The sequence below is a fragment of the Triticum urartu genome, unplaced genomic scaffold (assembly GCF_003073215.2).
Source record: "Triticum urartu cultivar G1812 unplaced genomic scaffold, Tu2.1 TuUngrouped_contig_7993, whole genome shotgun sequence".
In the NCBI taxonomy this organism is placed as follows: Eukaryota; Viridiplantae; Streptophyta; class Magnoliopsida; order Poales; family Poaceae; genus Triticum; species Triticum urartu.
The window spans coordinates 1-18,039 of record NW_024118893.1 but is presented as its reverse complement, the minus strand read 5'-3'; the positions used below and the strand labels follow the sequence as shown (position 1 = coordinate 18,039).

General features: G+C 42.0%; 15 non-coding genes and 1 pseudogene across 15 annotated transcripts; all 16 read right to left on the bottom strand.

Annotated features, from left to right (window-relative positions):
• Positions 1 to 5,256: 5,256 nt before the first annotated feature.
• LOC125531733 lies at positions 5,257 to 5,402 on the bottom strand (annotated as a pseudogene).
• A 43-nt stretch (positions 5,403 to 5,445) lies between these two features.
• LOC125531735 lies at positions 5,446 to 5,526 on the bottom strand. The gene has a single exon (XR_007293481.1). It is a non-coding gene; the product is annotated as a small nucleolar RNA snoR77Y (small nucleolar RNA).
• Positions 5,527 to 5,592: 66 nt separating this feature from the next.
• Positions 5,593 to 5,689, bottom strand: LOC125531734. The gene has a single exon (XR_007293480.1). It is a non-coding gene; the product is annotated as a small nucleolar RNA snoR31/Z110/Z27 (small nucleolar RNA).
• A 185-nt stretch (positions 5,690 to 5,874) lies between these two features.
• LOC125531728 lies at positions 5,875 to 5,970 on the bottom strand. Its single transcript, XR_007293475.1, has one exon. It is a non-coding gene; the product is annotated as a small nucleolar RNA R30/Z108 (small nucleolar RNA).
• A 127-nt stretch (positions 5,971 to 6,097) lies between these two features.
• On the bottom strand, positions 6,098 to 6,182 carry LOC125531738. The gene has a single exon (XR_007293484.1). It is a non-coding gene; the product is annotated as a small nucleolar RNA snoR8a (small nucleolar RNA).
• A 230-nt stretch (positions 6,183 to 6,412) lies between these two features.
• LOC125531737 lies at positions 6,413 to 6,536 on the bottom strand. The gene has a single exon (XR_007293483.1). It is a non-coding gene; the product is annotated as a small nucleolar RNA snoR83 (small nucleolar RNA).
• Positions 6,537 to 7,333: 797 nt separating this feature from the next.
• On the bottom strand, positions 7,334 to 7,438 carry LOC125531736. The gene has a single exon (XR_007293482.1). It is a non-coding gene; the product is annotated as a small nucleolar RNA snoR97 (small nucleolar RNA).
• Positions 7,439 to 7,553: 115 nt separating this feature from the next.
• LOC125531731 lies at positions 7,554 to 7,668 on the bottom strand. The gene has a single exon (XR_007293478.1). It is a non-coding gene; the product is annotated as a small nucleolar RNA Z278 (small nucleolar RNA).
• Positions 7,669 to 7,806: 138 nt separating this feature from the next.
• Positions 7,807 to 7,902, bottom strand: LOC125531739. The gene has a single exon (XR_007293485.1). It is a non-coding gene; the product is annotated as a small nucleolar RNA Z223 (small nucleolar RNA).
• Positions 7,903 to 7,965: 63 nt separating this feature from the next.
• LOC125531741 lies at positions 7,966 to 8,061 on the bottom strand. Its single transcript, XR_007293487.1, has one exon. It is a non-coding gene; the product is annotated as a small nucleolar RNA Z223 (small nucleolar RNA).
• Positions 8,062 to 8,101: 40 nt separating this feature from the next.
• LOC125531740 lies at positions 8,102 to 8,186 on the bottom strand. The gene has a single exon (XR_007293486.1). It is a non-coding gene; the product is annotated as a small nucleolar RNA U36a (small nucleolar RNA).
• Positions 8,187 to 8,259: 73 nt separating this feature from the next.
• LOC125531732 lies at positions 8,260 to 8,343 on the bottom strand. Its single transcript, XR_007293479.1, has one exon. It is a non-coding gene; the product is annotated as a small nucleolar RNA R16 (small nucleolar RNA).
• A 633-nt stretch (positions 8,344 to 8,976) lies between these two features.
• On the bottom strand, positions 8,977 to 9,075 carry LOC125531729. The gene has a single exon (XR_007293476.1). It is a non-coding gene; the product is annotated as a small nucleolar RNA Z103 (small nucleolar RNA).
• A 207-nt stretch (positions 9,076 to 9,282) lies between these two features.
• LOC125531730 lies at positions 9,283 to 9,381 on the bottom strand. Its single transcript, XR_007293477.1, has one exon. It is a non-coding gene; the product is annotated as a small nucleolar RNA Z103 (small nucleolar RNA).
• A 74-nt stretch (positions 9,382 to 9,455) lies between these two features.
• Positions 9,456 to 9,554, bottom strand: LOC125531743. Its single transcript, XR_007293489.1, has one exon. It is a non-coding gene; the product is annotated as a small nucleolar RNA Z103 (small nucleolar RNA).
• A 77-nt stretch (positions 9,555 to 9,631) lies between these two features.
• LOC125531742 lies at positions 9,632 to 9,730 on the bottom strand. Its single transcript, XR_007293488.1, has one exon. It is a non-coding gene; the product is annotated as a small nucleolar RNA Z103 (small nucleolar RNA).
• Between the last annotated feature and the right edge of the window lie 8,309 nt (positions 9,731 to 18,039).

Sequence of the window (18,039 nt, the reverse complement as noted above, 5' to 3'; positions counted from 1 at the left end):
CAATTGAGGCCAACTGCATATCACAATTCTTCCCCTCTGGAATTGGTACGTGGAAATCCTCCAAGCATTTCCCATCTGCGTAAGTTCGGATGTGCTGCATACATCCTAATCTCACCACCACAGCGGACATCTATGGGCCCACACAGGAAGTTGGGGATCTATGTGGGGTACAAATCGTTGTCGATTATTAAGTACCTGGAACCCCTAACTGGGGATCTGTTCACAGCCCATCACGCTGATTGCATATTTAATGAGGAACATTTTCCAGCATTAGGGAAGATTTCAAGTACCAGAAAGAATGCCCGGAAATTTATTGGAATGCTCATTCCATTTCATCCTCTGATCCACGTACCCATGAGACCGAACTTCAAGTTCGAAAGATCATTAATTTGCAACATCTTGCAAATAATCTGCCAGATTCATTTACTGATTTGAAAGGTGTTACAAAATCCTTAAACCCGGCCAGAAACGCGCCAGAAAGAGTGGAGGTACCAATAAAAACCACTCAACTCCCTATTCCTAAAAAGAGGGGGAGTAGTACGACCTCTACCCCGGAGCATGCTTCTAGCAAGCAGCAAAGGAAATCGAGGAGAAAAACCTCGGAGTCAGTAAATGCAGGTCAACTCAACGTTGACAAACACCTGATGGGTAGTATACACCCAGTGAAAGGGCAACCTCCACAACTCAGTTCCAGTGTGCACAAACTGACTGGGACATCGGAAAACCCAGACTCAATCATATTGGGAAATCACGAAGAGTCACTAGGGGTGCAGGAAATTTCCATCAACTATGTTGATTCTGGAGAATCATTTGACTGTAAGACTACGATTGTCGACATATATTTTGCTGAAAAGATTGTCGATACCCTTCTCACTGATCATGATCCAAGGTCTATCGTTGAGTGCCAAAAGTGCTCTGACTGACCTAAATGGAAGGATGCAATCCAAGCAGAAATTGCCTCGCTTAACAAAAGAAAGATATTCACTGAAGCAATACCTACACCTCCCAGTGTTTTCCCTGTGGGATTCAAATGGGTTTTTTCTCCGGAAACGAAATGAGAACAATGAGGTGGTGAGATATAAAGCAAGACTCGTAGCACAAGGTTCACGCAGAAACCCGGCATTGATTTCACTCAAACATATTCTCCAGTAATGAGTGCAACCACTTTCCGATATCTTATATCTTTGGCAGTGCAAAATCGTCTATCTATGCAGTTGATGGACGTCGTGACCGCATATCTTTACGGGTCACTAGATTCGAACATATATATGAAGGTTCCTGATGCAATCTCTGTCCCAAATAAAAATGCAAAACGCAACATGTATTGTGTAAAGCTGAATAAGTCACTATATGGCTTAAGGCAGTCGGGACGGATGTGGTACAACCGACTCAGTGAGTTCCTTCTTCGGAAAGGTTACTCCAATAGTGATGATTGCCCATGTGTTTTCACCAAGAAGTCCTCTACAGGATTTTGCATCATTTTTCTGTATGTTGATGATCTCAACATCATCAGCAGCACACCAGACATTGATGAAGCACGCAATCATCTAAAGATGGAATTTGAGATGAAGGATTTGGGTAAAACCAAATTTTGCTTAGGTATTCAACTTAAGCATCTTCCCTCATGAATCATGATACACCAATCTGCCTATATCCAGAAAATATTGGAGAAATTCAATATGGACAAATCCTATCCATCTAAAACTCCCATGGTGGTTCGATCTCTAGACGTAGAGAAAGATTCGTTCAGACCAAAGGATGATGGAGAAGAGGTGTTGGGACCTGAAGTTCCATACCTTAGTGCTATTGGAGCGCTTATGTATCTTGCAAATTGCACAAGATCTGATATTGCATTTGCACAGCTCCCACCAAACGTCATTGGTCTGGAGTGAAGAATATATTTCTATATCTCCAAGGCACAAAGGATCTTGGCCTATTTTTCCAGTTCCTGAAAAATCAGGACTCTGATGTGAAGATGTCGGCTATTTGTCTGATCCCCATAATGCCAGATCTCAGACCGGCTTCGTGTTCCTACATGGTGGCACTGCTATATCATGGAAGTTTTCGAAACAGACTCTGGTGGCAACATCTACCAATCATTCTAAAATAATTTCATTATTTGAAGCAACATACAAATGTGTATGGCTTCGCAGAATGATAAACCACATAGAACAGTCATGTGGAATGGGTTCAATAAAATCACCTACCATTATCTATGAAGATAATGCAGCCTGTGTTGCGCAGATGCAAACATGATACATCAAGAGTAATATCACCAAGCATACTCCTAAATGGTTTTTCCCTCATAATCTTCAGAAAAGCGGGGAAATAAGCATTCTGCAAGTCAAATCATGCGACAACCTTGCTGATTTATTTACCAAGTCTCTGCCAAATTCTACATTCCAGAAATTGGTATGCGAAGACTTAGGGACTTGCAGGTGTCAGGGGAGTCTCTTCTTGAGATATCCTCGTTTTAATGACATCACATTATGCTATCTTTCTTTGTGAGTATATATTTCAGGATCTTATCAAAGATTCTATAAAGAACTTTTGAAGGAGAAATGATCTACATGATCAAGCGTAGATTAGGAGGAGTGTTAAAAAATAATTCTATAATTAGGGGAAAATCTCCCCTTGCCCAAACTATCGTTGCGGTTTGTCCCGCAACCGACGCCTCCCTTCGATCTCCTGGAACTGACGCCTCCTCGAGAGACCGTCGTGTCTCTCCGGGTCGTATAAAAGGGGGCCTGTAACTATCGATCAAGGATTCGATCATTTTGATTCAAAACATCAACCAAACATAAGAACGAAACCGACCCATTCTAGTGAAATGGAATGTCATGGAACTATTACATTCCATTCCACTTCATTCTGCAACCAAACACATCATTAGAGATCTGGCAAAAATTTCAAAATCTGTCCTTTTTCCTACCGCCAAAGGGCATGGAGTGTGTGACCGCCGGGCACCTTGGCAGTAGGGTTATACATGCTACCGCCATCCCCTGTGACTAAACCCGGGCAAATGTTGGCCCAGGCCGGGTTTCAAGACGGGCTTGTAAAAGCCCAACCTTCATTTCTCAAGCCCGAGCCCGGCTCAAAGCCCAAAATACTCCATGTTTTCAAGACTGAGCTCGGCCCAAAATCAAGGCTGAAGCCCAAAAGCAAACCCGGCCGAAGCCCAAAGGCCAGGCCCAAATACAGAAAAATTGAAGCCCTTTCAAGCTGCACCCAACCCAGCCCAGGTTTTCCGGGCCGGGCTGCCCATGCCCGGGTTTACCTGTGACGGTAGAAAGGTGTTGCGCCGAAGTGGTCAAATTCCTTACCGCCAAAAGGGTCAAATCCCAAAAATTTTGCAAACTAGGGTTAGATCTCGAACAAGTAAATCAAAAGGGTCAGAACATGAAATTTAGACCAACAGACTCCAGCACAGTCAGGATCCTATACAAAGCCCCATAGGCCTATCCGACGAAAACAAAACCCATAGGCCTTGCTTGGTTCCAGGGGAACTAATTCCCTACTGAAACCAATCAACTGGTGATTGTGTCCCTCCACTTGTCACCCAATCGGTAGGGGATGAATCCCTTCATTCCACTTGCAATAAGTTAATTTGGAATGAAAAAACACACATATAGTAATTGTTCTTCACACAACAGCAACAATTCTCAATTTTGTGCAGAGGGGAACATACATAACAAATTGGTATGGTATATTCATATAAGATATTGGATTCTTACCAATACTGGAACTAAGAGCATAGGATGGAAAGCCAATTTATGTACAGCCATGCTTACAAATGTCAAAATAAGATGATTACAATAAATGAACCAAGAGCTTCTATTAAGGCGACTGCTAGGCGCCCGTGCGCCGGCTGAAAATTCGGCCGGTCACCCTGCAGCCGTGCAATTGGAGCGCTCTGCACTGCTGGATGTGTCCCTGCTCCCTTCGTTCTCCTCTCGCACAGCCTCCTTCGCGCGTCCGTGCGTGCTCAAGCAGCACCCCCACCCTCGCCCCCCGCCCCCATCTCACCCCACGACGCCGTCCAACACCCCCGTAGTTGTAACATCGCCACCGTCGCCGTGGCCATGGGGTCGTCCAGCTCCTCCGCAAGGGGTGCCGCCATGCCTGCGAGGGCACCACCATGGCCTTATTCATCGAACTCCGTCACAAGAGCACTGCCATGCAGGTTGTAGCTCCCGCCGGACGTAGCACCTCGCCATGGGCGCGCGACCTGGAAACACCGTCGGCTTGCCGCTGCTCGCCGGTTGCGACACCGGCGCCCAGGTCCACCCCTCCTATGCAGCAAAATCGACTTCCGGACGCAGCAAAAAAGAGCACCGGTTCCAGCATCCGTCGCAGCTCCATTGATGCACAGAAAGAATGCAGTGTGCATCAACGGCTCGTCGCTATAGCTCTTTCTCGCTGGTCTCTGGTTGGATCTTCTCAAGTATATGGTTGAAGCTTATGTGTCAACGATTCCAGCTTTTCTCATTCCACACTCGCCGGTTGAAGCTTTTTGAATCACCGGCTGAAACTTTTTACTAACAGTGGCCGGCGATCTAGTCCCGTCGTCTCCGATTGAAGCTTTCGGCAACACCGGATGTAGCTTTTGACGTCGATGGTTGTAGCTTTTTGTGTAGCCGGTTGCAACATCGTAGGTTGTGTTCGCTTTTGCGTCGTAGATTGCAAGCATCTGGCCATAGCAGCACGGCTGCAACGGAGCAGGGAGAAGAGGTGGGCAATGGCTCTGCTACCAGGATAGGGAGGAGCTTGGACAGGAGCCGCAGTAGTGGAGAAGCTCTCTCCGTGTAAACTGTAAAGATGGGGGAAGGGAAAGCAACGAAGACGGAGGTGGAAGACGAAGGGTGGACGATGGGAGGAGAAAAGGGAACAGACAAGGGTGTCCCCGCGGAACACGTGTCGCATGCGGTTTGGTTGTTTCCCAACACATGACCAGACCTCCGGCCCAAACTCGGCCGGCTGGCCGGCTGGAAGCGTTTTCCTTCTATTAATGTGGTGCTATCTTGTAGCCTCTTGGTACAGTTGTCGCCGACTTGTATCTGGTAATTGGAACCTCCAACATGTTAGTCAAACCTAGATCAATGGAAATACATAAAGCAGAGCTTATATCCTAGTACCATAATTGCAGAGTCTCTTATCAAGATGAGCATATTTGGTTAATGTTGAAAGCCAAGAGAGATGCGGCAAATGGCACATCCAGATACTATATGCAAAAAAAACCGTGCAACCAAGAGGAGAATCCCTCAGGAACCTGTTTAAAATCACACACACAGCTGAAAAAACTAAGTGCGGCTGGGGATTCCAGCCCAGACCAAACTACAAAGGTTCTGGGCAAAGGAGGACACTTGCAGAACATCCTATGGTCTAAGAATCTTAACCCGGCTGAAGAAAGTTCATAACAATAAAAAAGTAGAAGAGCTAAGCTGTCTTAAGCCTCAGAAAGCCGCAAAAATATCATCATTTCGAATCTGACGGTAATTCCAACGTAAAGCTAATCATCATAGGCTCCATTTGCGTTCTAGATAGAAAACAGGGCCCTAAACATCCTTGGGCCAAAAACTCAAAGAAACAGGGTGTATCATCAGAATAAAATGCCTTCTCATTCACAGGAAAATAAGCACTGTGTCAGAAGGTGTCCTAAGATTGTTTGAAGGTTTCATCCTCTGATACAGACCAGATCAATAAAAACTAGACCAAATGAAAAAAAAATGTGGTGGATTCAGATGCAAGAATGACATCACATGGGCGGCTGTGTTGGATTATGCATCAATACCTCATGATCCAAACAGATTTTGCAGACTGGAAGGTAAGAACAAGCAAATGGTCAATAACTGACAAGAGTAGAAACACCCAGAGTTGCTCAGTGGTGGCAATATTTAATTGGTTCGATTCTGCCGGTGATGTCGTCAATGCTTTCAGAAGAGGGAGCTTGTTATCCTCATCGCAACTACGTGCTCCAGAACAAACAAACAAAAACAAAAAACAGAAATGAATGAGACGGATTAGGTGAAAATAACAATGAACGGCATATTAAAAATAAGAACAAATTAAGAATCCAAAGAAACAAGTATGGTTTGTTAGTGCTCAGATTCTATGGGTGTATAGGAGTCATTCACAGGGATCTCCCATCAGTACGAGGAATGTTTTATAATCACTGCACCATGAAAGGTTTAAAATGCTTGAAAAAAGACTAAACTGGAATTTGGGGGCGAGCGTAACCCAAGATCCATCAGACGGATATGTGCTCTAAGCGCCACCTGAATACCTCTCGGGAGCTTTGTAAAGTCGGATCCACCAAGAGAACGGCAGTCAGGCAATGGGACAAAGCTCCCCGAATCAAATAAACAGAACATGAACACATGAACAAACAGAAGTACAGAAAATTGATCAACTTGTCTGTGTGGCAAGTTACTAATGAAGCACCTCCAGTAGTAACGAGGCGCTATCAGCGAAACTCCCAGACATCAGTTTTGGCCTCCCATGAATCAGAAGAACAGCTAAGCAAGTTAATCCGGGATTATGAAGGCCACGGACAAAAATGAAAAACAGAAGCCATACAATCATAGAAAAACAAAGATAATATTCAAAATGTTCAAGAACCAATCCAACACCCAGCAAAAGATGTGGAGGGTGAGACACGGTGGAGGCTCTAGATCAGTGTACGCCCGCAACGGAACCACCATGAAACACAAAATCCACCAGGTTCTCTCAAAGGCGACCATCTGTTGACAAGTCTTATGAAACAAAACGAAGAGGAAAATACAAACGCAAACTAATGTAGAAAAGAAGAATGAATTGCCACAACAGTGCACTAGTGAAAGAAAGAGGCGACATAAATTATCTACGCCAAATATTCTAATCATCTGTAGAAAGCTATTTCATGGAGAAGAAAACCTCCCTAGATAACAAAAGGAAAACATAACAGAAGAGCCAAATCAACTCCTCGGGAAAAAACAAGTCTCAAATAGACGAATCCCTCAGATCTCATAGCTATTGGCCATCACAGATGACACAATCAATAACTAGTTTTAACCACAAACTACAAATCAGTAGAAATAAAGACTACAATGGATTGGAGCAAAAACTAATTCAAGCCATAATCTTTGGTACTAAATGTTGTTCTTCATCTGGACAATGCTGCTCAAGCTAGATACCACAAACAAAGCTACTCAAACAGGTCAATAGTAAACCCCGCTTTTTTATATTTCTTAGAGCAGTTTCTATTTATGTTTTCAGATTTTTATTCCATCAGTTTTTTTGAAGGCAAAAAGGACTGCAACTCTGAACTGACTATCATCACACATTGAACATGAGTGAATCTGGTGTCGTTATTTAACTCCCATCTCATAGGACCAAGAGACAAAGCTGATGACAACACACAATCTGCGAGTTTTTCAGCCTCTTCCGCAAATCAGAGGTACTTGTGAGAGGATAGTTAAACTCGGCAAAAATAAATACACAAACATTTCATTTACCAATTAAAAAAAGCAGAAAACAACATGAAAACAGGAAGAAAAGTTTCATGATCATCAAAAACCTCAGACTTACCCATGAATGTCATATGGATACAGCGCCTCCAGGTAGGTTCATCCTGTAAACAGGATCCTGGAGCCATCTGCACCTCCAAATGTTGGGTGTGGCATCATTGGCAATTCAGATGGTGTTTCAGAAGAATTTACATGCTGAGAAGAATTTACATGCTGACAGAGAATTTGTGGAAGAGACCAAGGTAATCAATCATAAATCTTCAGATATCTACCATTGGAGAACACAGCTTTTCTAAGTGCAAAATGGCTCAGATCTTATATAACAAAATTTTCAGTCATGAATTCTCAGAAGCAGAACTGGCATGTTTGCTGAAAGTGTTAATCATCACGGCCATGGCAGAACCAGAACACATAAATCTTCAGATATCTACCATTGGAGAACACAGCTTTCCTAAGTGCAAAATGGCTCAGATCTTATATAACAAAATTTTCAGTCATGAATTCTCAGCAGCAGAACTGGCATGTTTGCTGAAAGTGTTAATCATCACGGCCATGGCAGAACCAGAACACACAAATCTAAGAGAAGAAGATTTGATTGGCTCATATTAAGAAATTCAACCATGTTTTCCCTTGCACTTCATGGATTAATCAGAAGCGCGGGTAAGATTCAAATCACTGCCATCAATCAAATTTAATACACAAGTAATGAAGAAATTGTGCAGAAAATAGACTAGAAAAAGTGGTTCCAAGCAGGTGTGGCATCAGATAATAAGAGGAGTTTTGTAAACATATCAAAGATTCAGTGTTTAGCATACAATATTTCACCTCATTTGTCACCCTAAGCCACAAGAAGATTGATAAAATTTGAAATAGCAGAGACAAATAGAGAGATAAAATGAATGGCAACAGATAACAAGTGGAGATACATTAAACCACATGGAATTTTCCATTGACTGTAGGATATGCAAGCAGGAAGAATCAAAAGAATTCAAAGCTTAGTTGAAACGGAGAATCTCGGTTAGACCATTTGAATCAGAGCAATGGCATATGCTGCAAAACGATTGGTAAGTAAACCATCCCACTATCCTCACCCGATCTGTCCCAAAGACTGGAGTCAAGTAATAAACTGAACCCCATCTGTCTATGAGGAAGAATTCGAGCTAAGGCACAAATTTAAGAATGATCTTTGTTTTCTCTCTGATGCTATCCACAAGGGTAAGCACAGATGATGCAGACATATCAACATGGCATCGGTTCAGACCGCCCGTCTGCTTGTACTCTCTTCATCGATAAAGGTTTCAGGCCAGGTCACTAGAAAACAATAACACAATATGAAATGACAGTAAACACAAGATAATTTTTAAACAAAGCACAATCAAAAGAGATAAAAATCCTCTCTTCCATTCCATTTACAAATCAGGACAAAAAAACAATACAAACAGAGCAACAGGGGTTGAGATTGTTGAGCAAGATGGATCAGATTTCTGGCTTGGAATCCTCTGATAAAGGATTACAGTTGCGCACAGTATAATCAATGTCGATCATTTGGGGAAAGGATCCTCACTTCCATTCAACTTCAAAAAAAATGAAACAAAGCCCAATCAGAAAGTTAAAATAGAACAAAACAAAAGAAGGTGCATCAGATCTCTGGTTTGGAATCCTGTTATAACGGATTACATTTGTGCACAGTATAGTTAGAAAGGACGCTAAAGTCCATTCAGTTTTCTTAGTAAAATAAAAACAAAATTGAAAAAACATGGTGGCAGAGATAACAAAGATGGATCAGATTTCTGGCTTGGAATCCTCTGGTAAAGGATTACAGTTGCGCACAGTATAATCATAGTCGATCATTTGGGGAAAGGATCCTCACTTCCATTCAATTTACCAATCAAATGAGAAAAATAAAGGTCAAGTATAAGAGAGAAAAGGGAGATAGAACTGTCATGCCAGATGGATCAGATTTCTGGCTTGGAATCCTCTGATAAAGGATTGCAGTTGCGCACAGTATAATCATAGTCGATCATTTGGGGAAAGGATCCTCACTTCCATTCAATTTACAAATCAAATAAGAAACACAAAGGTCAAGTATAAGAGAGAAAAAAAGTGGATAGAAGCTGTCGGGCGTGATGGATCAGATTTCTGGCTTGGAATCCTCTGATAAAGGATTACATTTGCGCACAGTATAATCATAGTCGATCAGCTGGGGAAAGGATCCTCACTTCCATCTAAATCAAGAACCCAGTCTCAAAAACCAAGAGAGAAAGTAAGGACCATGTAATCATATTGATGATGTCCATCAGATCTCCTAGCTAATATGGCCCTAAAACAATTTTAAAAAAATTCTTGGCTAACAGGTCCAATTGATTATGTCCATCAGATCTCCTAGCTAATATGGCCCTAGGACTATTTTGAAAAATCTTTGGCTGACGAGAAGACAGTACAGTGCAACCTCTGCTAACAGAAACAAAACTTAGAGCAGTCAAACTGGAACAAATCAAACTCATCAGACACATAATTTATACTATAAATAGCGGAACAAATGAGGTTGAGCAAAGATGAAATGGGCTACGAGGCTCTAATGGTCGGCATCCCTCGGATCTCATAGCTATGGCCATCACGGATGAACTTTAAAGTAAACTAGTTTTAGCCACAAGCCACATGTACAAAGAAATATACTAAAATGGCTTGAAGCTAAAACTAACCAACCATTCATCTTCGGTACTGAAATATTTTCTTCATTGGGACACTGACTGCTACTTGAGCTAGATACAACATATAAAGGTACTCGGCAGGACAAACCAAAGGAGAAGAAAGTATTATGTACTCATATTGACGGTGTCCCTCAGATCTCATAGCTAATATGGCCATCATCGACGACCCTAAACAGGTTTTAGCCCCAAGCCATAAGCTCACCAAAAACGGCGAGACATGATGGCTTGAGGCTAAAACCAGTCATCAGTCGTCTTTGGACCTGAATTTCATCTTCACAGGGATGTCAATCGACCACAACAACACTGCATAAACTGAGGGATTCGATGCTAAGTCGAACGCGAGTACGCACAGGAAAAACAACAGCCGAAAACATGCGTTCAAGGTAAAGATCTACCGGGGTTGAGCCGAATGAGATCGATACAGATCGGTGGGAGCTCGGCTCCCGTTTCACCGATCTTACTTGAACGAAGAAAGTTGCACCGCTGCGGCAGCCGCTGCAGGTCAGGCGGCCGCTGCCAGGCTACCCCGACCCAGGTCCGGGTATCCGGTGGACGACGGCGGCGGAGACGTGGCCGCAGCTCGTCCCTGGTAACCAGAGCACGAGCGAAACTGGGCGAGAGGAGGCGGCGGCGTGGCGAGGCGAGGCGGGCGAAGGTGCGTGGCGGCGGCAGTCGGGGGGCGCAAGGAGCAGGTGGGAGGTGAGGCCGGCCTGATTAGGGTTCCGCTCCCTTCCTTTTGTAGCCGGCTCGACGTGAACCCTGGGCATAAGGCCTGCACGGTAATGTTGTGAGGCCCGGCCCGTTAAAAGCGGCACGTTATTTGCGTGGCATCCACGGCCCACGGGAGCCCTGTAGTATATGTCGTGGGGCATACGGCCTCCCCCTAAAAAAATCACACGGTGTCTCTCTCGTAGCGAGCAAAGCTCACGCTCGCTAGGCCCACAAATACAATAAACGGAAAAGCTATTTTTCTGCCGATTGGCAGTTAGCGATAGGCACGTACGATCCCGTTTCCCGCGATCCCTTTTTTCCCGTTCGCTGATCCCTTTTTTTCCCGCGAGATTCAGTGTTGCGTGGAAAAAAAATGCTGCAGCAGCGTTTCGAACTCTGGTCTTCTACTATCTACTACTAACTCAAACAGGTCAACCAACTGGGCTAGCATTAATTCTAGTGCACTTCGACGCAACTGAACATTTTCATCCTTCTTTCTTACGCATTGGGAAAAAGCATTATATCTTCTGATTTTTCATTTTTCACTGGTGTGTCATGTACTGACTATAGTGGGAGAGGCATACATGTTTACATCAATTTTAAATACATTTAAAAAAGTGTTTCACGAGCGGATTAAACTAATGATTTAAGGACCGCCAATCTGATCAATTACGTATAAACATTGTGGTAGTTCTGACCGGGGAAAAAGTTGTTGACAACACACCCTGAATTTATTATTTTGTAAATAACATGATAATTTACGAAAGGTGGACCAGATAACTTACGCACGCACCCAGGGCCTGGTAACTTTTGATTGATGTATTCTTTTTGTCAAAACATACCCCGTTAACTTCTATGTAAATAGCATGGTAATTCACACACCACCGACTTGGTAACTTGCACAAAAATACCGTGATAACTCCTGTCTGAAAAAAAATTATAAACATACTCCCAATAAATTTTTGTGTAAATGTCATAGCATGCCACGCCGCCCCGCAAGTCGCGAAACTGTTAAGTACCATACATTATGTTTTCCGACAGTCCCTATCGACTCGACATGTGTCGGGTGAGATGCTCACGGTTGCGATGGAGCTCCCAATTGCTCGTCCCCCCCCCCCCCGGGGGGGGGGGGAGACTTGCTATTCAACTATGCATGCATCACCATCACCGCTCGTGCACCCCGACAACTTCTGTGATAAGTAGTATGACAACAGACACGTCACATATTCGATAACTTAGATATAAACACCACGCAACTTTAACCAAAGGAAAAGGTTGTTATAACCAAAGTAACTTTAACACATGGGAGGTTAAATAGTTCCCCGAGTAACTCTATAAACTCTATATGTAAATAGCATGATAATTTACGCACCGTAAACATGATAACTAACATACAAATATCGTGATAACTTTGACCCCGAGAAAGAAGTTGTCGAAAACACCCCCCCCCCCCCCCGTTTAATTTTTTATGTTAATTGCATGATAATTTAGTCACCACAGTTCCGGTAACTTGCGTTCAAACACAATGATAACTTTGAACAGGAAAAAAAGTATTGAAAAGGTACCCTGTAATTTCTGTGTAAATAGCATGTTAATTTACACACTGCAGACATGATAATTTATATACAACAGTGTGGTAAGTTTGACCTGGAGGAAAGTTGTTGGAAACATACCTAATAAATTTTGTGTAAATAGCATGATACTTTACTCAAAATGAATTTCATAGCTTACGTACGAACATCATGATAACTTTGACCCAGGGGGAAACTGTTGTTGAAAACAAGGGGGAGTGGGTTGTTGTTGAAAACACACCTCTGATAACTTCTATGTAAATAACATGATAATATATTGCTATCCGAGTTGATAACTCACGTACAAACATCAGGCTAACTTTTGACTAGGTGTCCCGATAACTTCTGTGCAAATAACATGATAATACATGGACGCTGATAACTCAGGTACAAATACCGTTGTAACTTTTGGCCCCGAAATAAAATTTGTTGAAAAAAGATACCCCCGATAATTTCTGTGTAAATAATATGGTAATATACGCATATCAGAGCTGATAACTCACGTACGAAGACCACGGTAACTTTCACTCGTTTTTTCTTTCAAGAAGACATAACCTTGATACCTTTTTGTGTAAATAATATCGTAATAGTCGACCACAGACCGCGGTAACTTTGATCCGGGGAGAATAAATTGAAAAACATACCCTCAATAACCTCAGCGTAAATGCCATGGTATTCTACGCATCATAGACCTAAGCACTGCACGGTCTGGCACCTACCTAAACCAGTCTAGCCAGGCACAATGCGCATTTTTTTGTCTTATGTGGGGTCATGCCATGTTGGCATGTGGGCCTCACCTCATGGCCCAAGGACGACATCGATCGTAGACGGTGGGTATTGGATAATTTACTTATAATACCATGGTAAATTTTGACTCATGCAAAAAAAGTAGTTGAAACATACCCTTGATAACATCAGTGTAACATCATGATAAATTACACACTATGAGCATGATAACTTTTGGCCTGAAAAAAAGTCGTCGAAACATACCAACATGGGATCTTGTTTCGATGCTCTCGTCGTGGCAAATTTTTACATGAAAACGGATTTTAAATCAAAGCGACGATTTGAGCTACAAAACATTTTAAAGTTTCAAAATAGGGAGAATCTTTTGCTGACATGCATACATGAAATCATTAATCAAGACATGTGTTTTCTCTGCCACCACCCATAGAATTAGCTAGTAAAGTTACATGCATGCATGTTTAGGTAGGAAGAAGTAGGCGTATGGATCTGTTGCTTATCTTCCGGTCAGTCGGAAGTTAGCACAGTCCTACAATAAAATTTTGCAAATTTGAAAACATTTCACGACTTTGAAAATTGTTTTTAAAAAATCAAGAAATAAAAATGTTGTTGGCTAAAAAATGTTCTGGACTTTAAAAATGTTCACTGGCTAAAGTTTTTTTTGCCTACTTAAAAGATGTTCCTGGATTAACAGGAAGACGATTAAAAAAAGGAAATGAAAAGGGGAATGTAAGAAAGAAAACCAGAAAACCCCGTTGAAACAAGCAAGAAAAAAAATTGTAGAGTCATCCCAAAACTGGAAGGAAGGTTTCAGAAGTTTCCTAAATCGCTTGAAGAAAACCGTATGTAGATATATATTCGTTATACTAGAGAAATTTGTTTGCGGCTACAGCTACATTAGCACTAAACGGGTCAACCCAATTGGCTTCTCCGGGTAGCAAACGCTATGGTATCGCTTGCAGTGAACAATACTTAGCATTTGTGGTATCGCACTGCTGGGGCTGGCTACACGTATTGTATTGCAATATTGGCGCCCAAGAAGCAAGAGTGGAAGTGCTACACAATTGTGTATCTCTTTTCAAGGCGTCAATGGATGATGATTTGGAGGACGGCATGTTATTCATTTTCCTTGTGGGGGCCAGAAGGAGGCTATTTCCGTACCCCTAAGAAATTAGACATAATTTTTCTATAAGGTTGTGTTTGTAAAGACTTGTGATATTTTTTCAAGAAAAGCCATCATGGCGAAATTAATTTATTTGATATAATGGTTACTTAGAAAAAACTAAAAAAGTAGAAATGGAAGCTTTCGTAGCAAGCTCATGAACCACTATATTGACCTCTCTATTACAATGATCAACAAGCACATTATCAAATCCATAAATAAGGATTTGCAATCAGCATACGTTGATGCTGCTGAAGTAACCGAGAAACCTTCATCCTTCATAGTTTGAACCACATGAAGACAATCACTATGAATAGTGAAAGAATTAGTACCCATGTGTTGTCCTAGAAGGAGACCTTCTCTTAGCGCAAAGGCTTCCGCCACTGCAGCATCAACAACACGAGGAAGACAAAGTTGGAAACATGCAATGCAAGCTCCAAGATGATCCCTAATAATGACTCCAGCTTCTCCATCTCATGTGTCATTTGTAAAAGAAGCATTAACATTAATCAAGATCTTCCCTTCCAAAGGCTTCTTCCAACGTTCCCTGTTCTTAACTTATTTTCTAGCATTTGCATTTTATAGTCTGTAGCCATCGGGACTAGCACGTTTGGCTACTAATTACAAAAAGTCCAAAATTTCTAAAAGAAATGGAAGTAACTTTTTGTACTCGTATAAAAAGTGTTGTCAAGGAATAACTTTCATGGTACAATTCACACTTTTTGTCCTTGATTTTTTTGCCTCAAATTCGACATGAGTATTGTACGCGTATAAAATGTCAATTTTATTCAAACAAAGTTTTACAATTTTTTGACTTTCTTTGTAATTACTATTTTTTCATATCAGGTGTATACACAATCAAGAAGCAAAGCATAATTTCCATAGCCAGCGTCACAATGGTGATCGTTGAGCGTGCAAAATATATGACTTTAGGCCTTTCCACACACAAAAGGATGTGTGCAGATAGATAAACATTTTTTTTTGTAAATAGGCATAAGGCCATATATTAAGCATCATAAATCCTTACAAAAATACTCTTGTAAGAAAAATACATTCAAAATCTTAGAGGTGTCGAAGTCTTCTTCCTCCTGCATCCATCGGCAGCGCACCATGAGCATAGCTCGATGCCGTCTTTTGGCCTCCACCGAGATTCACTCATCTTGATACATCTGCTCGTGTTGTTTGCACTCCGCCGATGCTTACTTTTTCATTTGCTGACTGTTCTCTTTTCTACTATTAGCACTGGGCACTAGAAAGTCATTTGCTTACCGCGCCAGGCCTAATGAGTAATGAACATCGACAAATAGAGGATGGCATTATCTTCTTGGAAAAGCAATGGATTCTGGTATCCTCTTGTTAAAAATGCTCCTGTGCAATAAAAATATCTACTTTGAACGTTTTTACTTCACAAACAAACTTTAGACAAAATCTATGGACCTTATTTTCAGAGACGAAGAAAAAACTGAAAAGAGAAATGGGCCAGCCTATATATATACTAGAAGAACGCCCGTGCGTTGCAACGGGGCCACATTAATTTTAAGAGTTCAATATCAATTATGTTAATATTACATTCAATATTCTCATACATATTAAGTGACATTGACGGCCTTTTTTACTATCAAATTCTCACACACACACACCCTACTAGTGCAGAACCGGGCAATAGCACCGGTTCGTAAGGCCCTTTAGTGCCGGTTTGGTAACCGGTGCTAAAGTGTAGGCACTAAAGCCCCCTCCCTTTAGTACCGGTTCAACACGAACCGGTGCTAAAGGGCAACCACGTGGCACGAGCCAGCTTCGGGGGCAGGGAGCCCTTTAGTACCGGTTGGTGTCACCAACCGGTATTAAAAGGTTGGGGGTGGGTTTATGATTTCTTTTTCATTTAATTTTGTATTTGGAGAAATTGTGTGTATATATATACACACAATTTCTCCAAATTGGTGCCTTCGGAGCCAGTGGCATTAGCCTAGCTAATTGGTGCCTTCGGAGCACGATAACAATTGGAAGTGGTTCATGTGGGCGGTAGCGAGTAATAGTATTCTCCTTTGGGATCTATGACCTGGTCGAGCAAAAATCCCATCATTTTCTCTTGAATTGCTTCTATGCGGTCCTATGCTAGGAGCTTGTCCCGCACCTCTTTGAACTGTTAAGAAGGAGATCAATATGCATGTGTATTAGTTGTGTGACTAGATATCGATAATGGTGTAAAAATTGTGAATAGTGTTCTGACAAACGTACCCACTCCTCTCTTTCAGATCTGCTCCTTTCGGACGCCATCATGCGAATGTTCTCGCAAACATAGTATGCACACAGATTATTCCCCGACGCTTGCTTCAAGGCCTTTATGAGAATGGAATTTGATCAGATGACGCTGATGAACCTTGCCCAAGCCCTGCCCGCCGACAAAGAAAATGAATAAAGGGGTTATTAAATAGTTCATATCATGAAATGACGAACTAAATAGGCCAAGATATATAGTTAATAATGATTGAAATTACCTGTTGACTATCCCAAACAAGATGTTATAGTCACTATTTGCTTTGAGTAGTGAGTCCAGTACTTCAACTGTTCCTTCATCAACTTTAATGATTAACAAGATCCAGTGAAATCTGCATGCACACACGTTTGCATGTCTTAATTAAGCGGGCATATGTAAGCAAAAATATGTAGCTACCTAGTAGGGAAAAACAGAATTTATAGTACAAGACAGTGTGACTCACTGGAAGTTGTAAGAAAGTAGTATATCTTCATTGTATTTGAGTTCCTTGAAGAACTATAACATGCTTTCCTCTATACTTTTTTCATGATATGGATCTATTTTCCATGTGTATTCATTAATGGTATTTGGGTCAACGAACCCAATGCCATAGCGTTCACCTTTTTTCATTTCATAAATCTTTATCCTGTATAATACCACAGAAAAGAATATAGTGAGGATAATTATAGGTAATGATTGATCAAAATGATCACTACAGCTAGCTTGAGACTTAAATTACAGAAAGAAATCACTTACAGACAATAGCAACTGACGATAGATTTCTTGAGTGCGTCTTGATTTGTATAGCTGAAATAGTTCTGAATACTCAACGGCCACAGCTTTCTCATGGTAGTAATGATCCTTGTTGACATTCACCATGAGGGACTCTCGATTGGAAATCTTGGTAATGTCCATGTACCATTGATGCAATTCATACATTCTCGTTGGTAGCTTATGGACCTCCTCTGGCTCGACCAAAGGTTGGCCCCGGGCATATTTCCGTTTTATTTCCTTCTCTCTAGTCGGAGACATGGGCTCGATATCGAGGAGTTGTCCAACAGTGATTCCGATCGATTCAGCCTGCGCAATATGCTCCTCGGTTATTACCACATCGCCCACCCCGGAAACGTTAACGGTTTGCCCACAATAATATTGGACGCGCCTACTCTCATGTGTTGTTGGCACAACAAGTGGGGGATTGATTGCACCGCCTGTTCTCCCAGCTGGGGAACGGTTTTACCGCTCCTTTTGCCAGCTGATTTGCTTGAGCTCGAGCTCGCTTCTTTCTGTAGACGTGCTCGATTTAACTTCTTGATGTGGCGCTCATAGTCTGTGTCAACAGGCTTGGGAGCTAGTGCTCTAGCCATACGAGTGAAGG